Here is a 12,045-nt window from a genome sequence, read left to right as displayed (position 1 = left end):
AGCAGATAGGAGGTAGGTGCTTCCTATAATGTTAAATGTGATTGTAGTGCGTCCTTGTCTCAGAAAATGCACAAAGTATCATAACAAGAAAAAAGCCAGAGACCAAGAAAATAAATGCACATCCACAAGGTGAAACAATATGAAACAATATTATTTCCATTCACAGACTTAAAAAAAAAAAAAAAAGCCAGAGACCAGGAAAATTCCTTTGAGGCACCCCTGAGGAAGTTAGAAGCGTGCTAACAAAATGTGTGTTGGACAAAATGTACAGTGACTTTGCAGTTATTCTACTATATATACATAGATGTATGGGTTTACCATGGTATTTTCTTGCATAAATTTGGACGTGTCTTTTTGTTTACATATCATGCCATAAGGAAACAGGAGCCATACCTAATGGTTCACCTTGTGGATGTGCCATCATTTTCCTGGTCTCATGTTTTTTTCTTGTTATGGTGCATTTAACGCGGCACCATCAGCAGGTTCTCCCCAATAAACCTGCATATTCATGTAAGCATAGTGAGCAGCAATGGAGGGGGTGGCACGGGAGTGGGCAGACTGGGCGGGCCAAGCAACTACTCCGGCCCGTTGGGTGACGCCCCAAATGCTCCTAAGCCCCTCATTAGCATAGGAGCAATTAGGCCAAATCTAAATAAAGAATCTGCTGATAGTGCCGCTATAACTATGCAGGCATAACATATAGTGAAAAAATTATGTCCGTTATTTCAAAACAATGGCTGTTGTTTTAAAATAACTGACATTATTTGCCATTAGGTTGCAACCATCCACTCAATTTCAACAGTGTGTGAACTTAGCCTTTCTGTGTTTTCAATCCACTCCTGGTTTTGGTTAAAAAATATTGACCAAAAAAACTAAGCAAAAATACTCTGTGTGAACATAGCCCAAGAGCCAGTTCACACTGAGGAATCAGCGCTGAATTTCAGCGCCGATTCCTCACTAAAAATTCCACCCAAAAATATAGTGCAGAGCTAAATTCCATGGAGTTCAATTGAATTTGCGCTCTGCAGTTCACACAGCGTAACTTCCACGCTGAATTTTCATGTCAATTCTTCTGGCGGAATCCCATTAAAATGAATTGAGCAGTGAGTTTCTGCTCTAAAATTTTTCGGCACAGAATTCTAGCGGAAATTCAGCATGGAATCCATGCAAAAATGGAAAAAAATGAATGAATTTGATTAAATGAAAAATTAATTTGCAGAATTCATCCAGAGGTGATTCCGGGCAGAAAACTTTCCACCCGTAACACTTTCCTCGCTGATGCAGCACTGATTCTGACCCTTCATTTGGACTGCATTGTCTTTGCTGAGCCATTCCTTGAAGAGCCTGCAGCAAAGAAGCTTTCCCACAGTAGCTTTCCCACCGAGTGAAGTTTTAGTTGTGACAGCAATTATTTATCTTTCAATAATTTTTTATTTGTTTTAGGAACAAAAGAATAACAATACAAAACTTTGTAATATAATATATAAGTAAATGTTCAAACCAAGTGACAGATAACATTAGCATCTATATCATAAAAATCAAAGTCTGTCTGTCTGTCTGTCCTTCTGTCTGTCCTCTATAGACTTCCAAACGCCTGAACCGTTTGACCCCAAATTTGGCACACAGATACATTGGGTGCCCGGGAAGGTTATTGCGAAGGTCCCGTCCCCGCCAGATGTACAGGAGGGGAGGGGGAGGGGAAAGAGCGCCCCATAGAGATGAATGGGAAAATCTCCTCACTGCAAACACAGGTGATATAATTAGCTGCAGCAGACATGGCAGTTGGGAGCCTTAGCAACCAATAGGATTACTGCTTTCATTTTCACAGGGAGCAATGGTTGCTAGGGAAGCTGCCTCACAACATCCACAGTAATAACTGGTAGACCCCCTACTCCATCTATACAGGACATGTATATACAGCACCCCCTACTCCATCTATACAGGACATGTATATACAGGACCCCCTACTCCATCCATACAGTACATGTATATACAGGGCCCCCTACTCCATCTATACAGTACATGTATATACAGGACCCCCTACTCCATCTATACAGTACATGTATATACATGACCCCCTACTCCATCTATACAGTACATGTATATACAGGACCCCCTACTCCATCCATACAGTACATGTATATACAGGACCCCCTACTCCATCTATACAGTAAAGATATAGGGCTGGACGGCATGTGTGGCACTGTGGCTCAGGTGGGTGCTTCAACCTCAGTGGACGGACTCCAGGACCACCTTGGTAATGAAATAGACCGAGAAGAGGCAGCACTCCAATGTATGGTGAAAAACGGAAGATAATTTATTCACCCATCAATGTGCAACGTTTCGATCTCCCAATGAGATCTTTTTCAAGCAACTTGAAAAAGAGTTGCTTGAAAAAGATCTCATTGGGAGATCGAAACATTGCACATTGATGGGTGAATAAATTATCTTCCGTTTTTCACCATACATTGGAGTGCTGCCTCTTCTCGGTCTATTCCATCTATACAGTACATGTATATACAGGGCCCCCTACTCCAACTATACAGTACATGTATATACAGGGCCCCCTACTCCATCCATACAGTACATGTATATACAGGACCCCCTACTCCATCTATACAGTACATGTATATACAGGACCTCCTACTCCATGTATACAGTACATGTATATACAGGAGCCCCTACTCCATCTATACAGTACATGTATACAGGACCCCCTACTCCATGTATACAGTACACATATATACAGGACCCCCTACTCCATCTACACAGTACATGTATATACAGGACCCCCTACTCCATCTATACAGTACATATATATACAGGACCCCCTACTCCATCTATACAGTACATGTGTATACAGGACCCCCTACTCCATCTATACAGTACATATATATACAGGACCCCCTACTCCATCTATACAGTAAATGTATACAGGACCCCCTACTCCATCTATACAGTACATGTATATAGAGGGCCCCCTACTCCATCCATACAGTACATGTATATACAGGGCACAACAGGTATACCAAACTGTGACTGGGTAACACTGCTACACCAGACCTGACCAATACCGCCATACTGTGCTGGATAACACTGTCATACCAGACCTGACCAATACCGCCAAACTGTGACTGGATAACACTGCCAGACCTGACCAATACCGCCATACTGTGCCTGGATAACACCTCCATACCAGACCTGACCAATACCGCCATACTGTGACTGGATAACACCTCCATACCAGACCTGACCAATACCGCCATACTGTGACTGGGTAACACCGCCACACCAGACCTGACCAATACCGCCATACTGTGACTGGATAACACTGCCACACCAGACCTGACCAATACCGCCATACTGTGACTGGATAACACTGTCATACCAGACCTGACCAATACCGCCATACTGTGACTGGATAACACTGTCATATAAGACCTGACCAATACCGCCATACTGTGAATGGATAACACCGCCACACCAGACCTGACCAATACCGCTATACTGTGCTGGATAACACTGTCATACCAGACCTGACCAATGCCGCCATACTGTCACTGGATAACACTGCCATACCAGACCTGACCAATACTGCCATACTGTGCTGGATAACACTGTCATACCAGACCTGACCAATACCGCCATACTGTGACTGGATAACACTGCCATACCAGACCTGACCAATACCGGCAAACTGTGACTGGGTAACACCGCCACACCAGTCCTGACCAATACCACCATACTGTGACTGGATAACACCATCATATCAGACCTGACCAATACTGCCATACTGTGACTGGATAACACCGCTATACCAGACCTGACCAATACCACCATACCGTGACTGGATAACACCGCCACACCAGACCTGACCAATACCGCCATACTATGACTGGATAACACCCCCATACCAGACATGACCAATACCGACACACTGTGACTGAATAACACTGCCATACGGGTAAATACAACCCTGCAGGTATACAGGACACTACAGGTATACAGGACCCCAAAACTATACACTACAAGTGCACGGGACCTCCACAAAACTATATACTACAGGTATACAGGACCCCAAACTTTACACTACAGGTATACAGGACCCCAAAACTATATACTACAGGTATACAGGACCTCCACCAACTATATACTTCAGGTATACAGGACCTCCACCAACTATATACTACAGGTATATAGGACCCCAAACTATACACTACAGGTATACAGGACCTCAAAACCATACACTACAGGTATACAGGACCTACACCAACTCTATAATACAGGTATACAGCACCTTCACCAACTATATACTACAAGTATACAGGACCCCAAATATACTACAGGTATACAGGAACTCCACCAGCTATATACTACAGGTATATAGGACCCCAAACTATACACTACAGGTATACAGGACCTCCACCAACTCTATACTATAGTTATACAGGACCCTCAAACTATTTACTACAGGTATACAGGACCCCCCGAACTATATACTACAGGTATACAAGACCTCCACCAATTATACACTACAGGTATCCAGGACCCTCAAACTATAAACTACAGGTATACAAGACCTCCACCAACTATACATTACAGGTATACAGCACCAACTATATACTACAGGTATACAGGACCCCCGAACTATACAGTACAGGTATACAGGACCTTCACCAACTGTACACTGCAGGTATACAGGACCTCCCTCAACTATACACTATAGGTATACAGCCCCCCCAACTATGCACTACAGATATGTGAGACCCCTAAAAACTATACATTGTGGGTATACAGAACCCCTCCAACTATGCACTACAGGTATACACTAATTCCACTGATTAACTCAGATGAAACAATACCTTTAGCTTGGCCTCCTGGGCACCTTAGAACAAATCTAATTAACACACTGACACTTTATACCCGGGCAGCGCCGGGTACATTTTCTAGTATATTCTAAGAACCATAGCACTTTTCCACCTACAGGGCTGGTAGGGGTGTCGTTTTTTGCACCATGGTCTATGGTTTTATTGGTATCATAATGGTATATAAGCATTACATTTTGATTGCTTTTTATTAATTCTTTTCTGATATTTTGTGGGTCTTATACACTGCTCCAAAAAATTAAGGGAACACTTAAACAACACAATATAACTCCAAGTAAATTAACCCCTTCAGGACTGGACGGATTTTGGCCTTCATGACCAGAGCCCATTTTTTTAAATCCAACCTGTCTCACTTTATGAGGTTGTAGCTATGTGTACGTGATGCTATAACTTTTCTTTTTGATTCTTAGATTGCTTTTTTGTGACATATTGTACTTTAGGTTAGTGGTAAATTTTAGCCAATATGCAAAAAAAAATTTGTGAAATTTTCATTCAAAAATGTCTACGGTCACTGCACAGGTTTAATCATGTAATAAATTTATTGCCAGCAACATTTAGCACGCGGCGATACTAAATATGTCAACTCCCCCCCTCCCCCAACATTTATTATTGTATTCTGGGCTATGGGGATTATATATGAATTTTACTTTATTATTAATATTTTTTGATGAGTGGTCCCCCCCCCCCTTTTTTTCCACTTTAATTTAATGTCTCACCACTGTGCAATTTTTAGATTACAGGTATATTGCATTGCAGTGCTGATCAGCTTTGCCTGTAATAGGCAGAGCTGATCAGACCCCGGGTGCGTTTACACAGAAAGATTTATCTGACAGATTTTGGAAGCCAAAGCCAGGAATGGATTAAAAATAGGATAGATCCCAGTCTTTCCTTTATGACCTGATCCCTATTATAGTCTGCTCCTGGTTTTGGCTTCAAAGATCTGTCAGATAAATCTGTCTGTGTAAACGCACCATTAGCCTTAGGCTGAGCCTGATCAGCCACCGTACCTGTGACACCAGGAGGCTTCGGGAAGCCTCCGGACATCACAGTAACCATCGGGGCTGTGCAATCTCACGGCACCGCCCCAATGGGGAATGAAGGGATTCCCCCTTCTTGCAGCACTATAGGTGCTGCCGGATCTCAGCAGTTGCGGCGGGTGTCTGGCTATTACTGACAGCCAGGCCCCCAGCGGATGACATGGGCGCAGCTCCTGCACCTGTGTCATCCATCTGCCAGAATGGTGTGCAGAAATGGACGTGCCGGTACGTGATTATGATTTTGAGTATCGAATAATGGCCGCTGTTTAACATACTTTGGTGGCCGGTATTTCAATGACAGCAGTAAGTTCAGGTTAGAGATGGCCACTTTTCGACACCTTTTTTTTAAAAGTTACATTGAATTTTGCCTAAAAGACGGTGAATTGACAGCCTGCAAATGAAACTGTGTGAACAACTCAAAATAACAACCGTTAAATAACAGATGTGAATTAATGTCATGAACATTAATTTGATGGCCGATGCAAACTACAGCCGTTATTCAATTCACTATGTTTGCATAGATTTGCATAGTTGCATATACTGTATATCCGTTTGTTTGTTTGTTTTTTATGTTTCCTCTTCCTTGGTCTTATGTTTTCTTTTTCCAAACCTGGAGGATGTATCTAATGTACTTTATCCCCCCTGCGTGGGGCGATTTTGCCTTGATGCTGTTTATTGTATGCATTGAATCTTCCTCAATAAAAACTTTGACACTAAGTATATTTTAAGCATCTTGTTTATTTACTTTATTTTATCTGTGTGAATAAATGTTGTAATAATTACTATATACAGTCTCAATTCTATTTATAAGACTCCTGGAGAGGGTACCATATATGCAGTGGCGGATTATAATGTGGGCGGTTTGGGCGGCCGCCCGGGGCCCAAGGCTCCGGGGGGGCCCGCACCGCCCACATTAAGATCTTACATAGCAGCGCCAGCAGCATATCACTTTCGGGGCCCAATGGCCCCTCGAGTAATGTTCTGCTGTGGCGCTCTGTCGTCGGAGTCCGCCGCGGCACCCCCCCCCCCCTCTCTCCTTGCCGTCTTTGCCGTACTTCTCTCCTGGCGGCGTGATGACGTCACATCATGCGCGCCGCCAAGCAGAGAAGTTCGGGCACCGCGGGGCTGCACTATGAGCTTCCGGCCTGCGTGACAGGCTCTTTCTGCCAGAAGCTCACCCTGGCTCCCTGCCACCCGGCTATACCCCTTACAACCTTAGCTGCTCTCCATGCCGCCCCATCTTCTCCCCCTGCTGCTACCCCCATCATCTTCTCCCCCTGCTGCTACCCCCATCATCTTCTCCCCCTGCTGCTACCCCCATCATCTTCTCCCCCTGCTGCCACCCCCATCATTTTCTCCTGCTGCCACCCCCATCATTTTCTCCCCCTGCTGCCACCCCCATCATCTTCTCCTCCTGCTGCCACCCCCATCATCTTCTCCCCCTGCTGCCACCCCCATCATCTTCTCCCCCTGTTGCCACCCTTCATCATCTTCTCCCCCTGCTGCTACCCCATCATCTTCTCCCCCTGCTGCCACCCCCATCATCTTCTCCCCCTGCTGCCACCCCCATCATCTTCTCCTCCTGCTGCCACCCCCATCATCTTCTCCTCCTGCTGCCACCCCCATCATCTTCTCCTCCTGCTGCCACCCCCATCATCTTCTCCCCCTGTTGCCACCCCATCATCATCTCCCCCTGCTGCCACCCCCATCATCTTCTTTCCCTGCTGCTACCCTTCATCATCTTCTCCCCCTGCTGCTACCCTTCATCATCTTCTCCCCCTGCTGCAACCCCCATCATCTTCTCCCCCTGCTGCTTCCCCCATCATCTTCTCCCCCTGCTGCTACTCCCATCATCTTCTCCCCCTGCTGCTACCCTATCATCTTCTCCCCCTGCTGCCACCCCCTGCTGTTTCCCTGCCTCCCCAGCTTCCCCGTCCTCTGTCGCCCCAGCTTCTCCCCCTGTCGCCCCAGCTGCCTCCCTTCCCCAGTCACCCCCCAGCTCCCCGCCTGCAGACCTGCAGATGAGTTGGGGTCGGAGAAGTCTTCATGATGCTGTGCCAAATCAAAAAGAAAGGAAAAAGTGAGCGACGGCAATCGGAGAAGACGTCACCTGTGAGTCATTAGTAACTGCACTGTAACACTTATAGGCTGGGTTCACACTATGTATATTTCAGTCAGTATTGTGGTCCTCATAGCAACCAAAACCAGGAGTGGATGGAAAACACAGAAAGGATCTGTTCACACAATGTTGTAATTGAGTGGATGGCCGTCATTTAATGGCAAATATTTGCTGTTGTATTGAAATAATGTCCGTTATTTACTGTTATATGGCAGCCATCCACTCAATTTCAACATTATGTGAACAGATCCTTTCTGTGTTTTCCATCCACTCCTGGTTTTGGTTGCTATGAGGACCTGACATGAGGACCAAATACTGCCTGAAATATACTGTGTGTGAACCCAGCCCTATAGTGTGCAGAGCCTGTGTACCATTGGGGTCTAAATGGGTCAGTGTATTGTTTGCGGTAGTGTACTGACACAGCCCTGGGGTCACTACAGTACACTAGCGAAAACTTTTAAACTAGAACCCAACTACAACTGCAGGCACTACAACTCCCAGCATATTATGAGGGCTGCAGACTGTCAGTACATGCTGGGAGTTGTAGTGCCTGCAGCTGTTGTAGTTGGGTCCTAGGTGCATTATACACTGGATGCTTTGTGGCATATAAGTATACATAGATCTGTGGGGGCTCAGTGCAGGGAAGTGACCCCAGAACATCACTAATAGGGAATAGAATAAAAACATCTCCCCTTATCCCATATTAGTGATGTTATGGGGTCACTTCTATATACTGATCCCCCACAGACCTCTGTATTCTTATATACCCCACACAGCCTGCTGGGGTGGACGGGGGGGCCCAGGTTGGGTGGACAGCCCGGGGCCCAGGGTACATTTAATCCGCCACTGCATATATGTATGTATATTTAACCTAAAACTTAGATTGTAGATAGATCCTTCTGAAAATGGTGACGTCTGCTGACAGTAATACAGACATATTACCGTAGGTTTGTCACTTGGATTATTTTAACAAGGGTTTAACAAGGGCTACAACGTCAAGCTTCAAGGTGTCTTTTCATCTAGGAAATGTATTGATTATTCACAGGATATGCTGTGAATGTATGATCGATGTAGGACTTACCTCTAGGGCACACCTATCTTGAGATAATGGGCCACCCAGCTCCCACCAGCCTAATGGCAACCACCAGAGGTGGCAAGAAAGCAGCAAATTTAGCTTTTACACAGTTTTTAACTTTTTAACTTGTTTATTAATGATATTGAGAATGGAATTAACAGCAATGTTTCTATCTTTGCAGATGACACCAAGCTTTGTAGTACAGTACAGTCTATGGAGGATGTGCAGATGTTACAGGATGACTTAGACACACTGAGTGTTTGGGCGTCCACTTGGCAAATGAGGTTCAATGTGGATAAATGTAAAGTTATGCACCTGGGTACTAATAACCCACATGCATCATATGTCCTGGGGGGAGTTACTCTGGGAGAGTCGCTGATGGAGAAGGATCTGGGTGTACTTGTAGATAATAGACTACAGAACAGCACACAACGTCAGTCAGCTGCTTCTAAGGCCAGCAGGATATTGTCATGCATTAAAACAGGCATGGACTCTCGGGACAGGGATATAATATTACCGCTTTATAAAGCTTTGGTGCGGCCCCATCTGGAGTATGCCGTCCAGTTTTGGAACCCGATTCATAAAAAGGATGTTCTAGAGCTGGAGAGGGTACAGAGACGGGCAACTAAACTAATAAGGGAAATGGAACATCTTAGTTATGAGGAGAGATTAAAAGAATTACATTTGTTTAGTCTGGAGAAGAGACGTTTAAGGGGAGATATGATTAACTTATTTAAATATATAAATGGCCCCTACAAGAAATATGGGGAAAAGATGTTCCAGGTAAAACCCCCTCAAAGGACAAGAGGGCATTGCCTCCGCCTGGAGAAAAAAGGTTCAACCTCCGGAGGCGACAAGCCTTCTTTACCATGAGAACTGTAAATCTGTGGAACAGTCTACCACAGGATCTGGTCACTGCAAAAACAGTAGAGGGCTTCAAAACAGGGCTAGACAAGTTCTTAGACCAAAATAATATAAATGCATATGTATAGAACCTATCACCCCTCCCCGTTCCCTGTATCCATCCCCTCCTTGGTTGAACTTGATGGACATGTGTCTTTTTTCAACCGTATTAACTATGTAACTATGTAACAGTTTGCATAATTCCCATTGACATTAATGAGATCTGCAGACAGTGTTGCAGTAACTCCCATTACCAATCAATAAAAGTTACACAAACTGAGTATGCAAGTTCAGCTGATGGATTGCCTGCTCAGCCAATCAGTGACTGCTGTGGCGTCCCACCACAGCCACAGAGTGGCTGAGCGGGCAGTCAATCAAGCGGGTCTTGATGTCAGCTGGTAGAAGATCCCTGAGCAGCGATCCAACACTGGAGCGGCATGAGGTGAGGTGGGTTAAGCTTGTTTTTAATGTTACCCCTGCCCCCTGCTTTTTTTGTGGTTTGGCTTAAACCCTCATAGGGACATTGGAGCCTATCCTGTTGTTTTTACTATATCATAACTTTACTTACAGACCATGGCAGCTCTTGCAAGCTACAGTAAAAATTGTAAGAATTGTTGGAAAGTTGCATTTCAGGGCTATGTGCACACACAGTACTTTCCTTGGTGCTCCAGATCTTCAGGTGACTGCCACTCTTCAAATGCAGATGCAGTGAAGTAGAACAACAGAGCAGGGAGCTGTCACTTTATTATTACACAGTGCCATTCTCTATTGACTGATGTATTTATAGATATATGTTTTATGGAGATTTGTTTTGTTTTGTGGTTGACAAAACATTCCTTAGGGCTTGTGCCCCATATCTTTTTGGGTGCCATTCTAAAACACTGCCAAACTGGAATTCATTGTGCTCCTCTGTACAATGTGCAGCACTGCTAGTCTTTGCCTATAGGGACTGGCTCAGAAAATGGCCCTATTGCTCTGTAACATCTTGCTTTGTCCACATGGATTTACCTACACACTTTTGGCTTACCATGAACTTTTCTCTTGTGTATATAAGTTTGTGTATGCTATGGAGATTAGAAGGCAAGGGGGTAGGTAAGTGAATGCATTCATGTTTACAGACTACAGCCTAGATTTATCAATCTGAGAGCAAACTTGGACACATTTTGTCTCATTCTACATCACATTCCATTTTAAATAATAAAAGCTGTGATGTGTAGCTATTTGGCACACAAGTCTGTATACTGTGTATTATGCTGCTGCTATGAAAATCATGGCAAAGACAACTGTGGTATTTCCCAACAGAAACCAAGTGTGATCACAGCCTTACACATGCAATAGACCCAGATAGTCTTTTAGGATATTTACAGTTTATTTATAGAAAGCAGCCATTTATTTACAGCTTACAAAGGCACCAACATACAGAGAACAAAAATACAGAGTGCTCCATGTAGAGCGCTGTATGGTAATATCCATCACATACTGTGCTTGCCCATGCCCCTCACTGGAATAGATAACACTGCAATCTCTACACAGTACATATGTACATGATTTACAGATGGTAATACAGAGGATATTTAACAAATTGCTTGATATTATACTTGTTAGCTTTTACATTGTATTGCATTGTAAATGCACCTCTAAACTAGATTATTATTTATAATGTGTCACAGAACTGTTGTGCAATGTGTTCATTTTGACTTTTCTGTAATGCAAAGTATGAAATGCTAAAATAATTCACCTTGGTAGTCAAAATATGTTTGTAGGAGTTATTATAATAAATTAAATTTCTAAAGGTGCACCTCATACACAACTGACATACAGAAGTATGTTAAGTACATGGTCTGAAGGGGTGATTTATAACTTATAGAGATGAGCGAACCTGGAGCATGCTCGAGTCAATCCGAACCCGAACTTTCGGCATTTGATTAGCAGTGGCTGCTGAACTTGGATAAAGCCCTAAGGCTATGTGGAAAACATGGATATAGTCATTGGCTGTATCCACGTTTTCCAGACAACCTTAGAGCT

The sequence above is a fragment of the Dendropsophus ebraccatus genome, chromosome 1, assembly GCF_027789765.1.
Source record: "Dendropsophus ebraccatus isolate aDenEbr1 chromosome 1, aDenEbr1.pat, whole genome shotgun sequence".
NCBI lineage: Eukaryota > Metazoa > Chordata > Amphibia > Anura > Hylidae > Dendropsophus > Dendropsophus ebraccatus.
The sequence above is the reverse complement of the archived record's forward strand: the minus strand, read 5'-3'. Positions refer to the sequence as shown.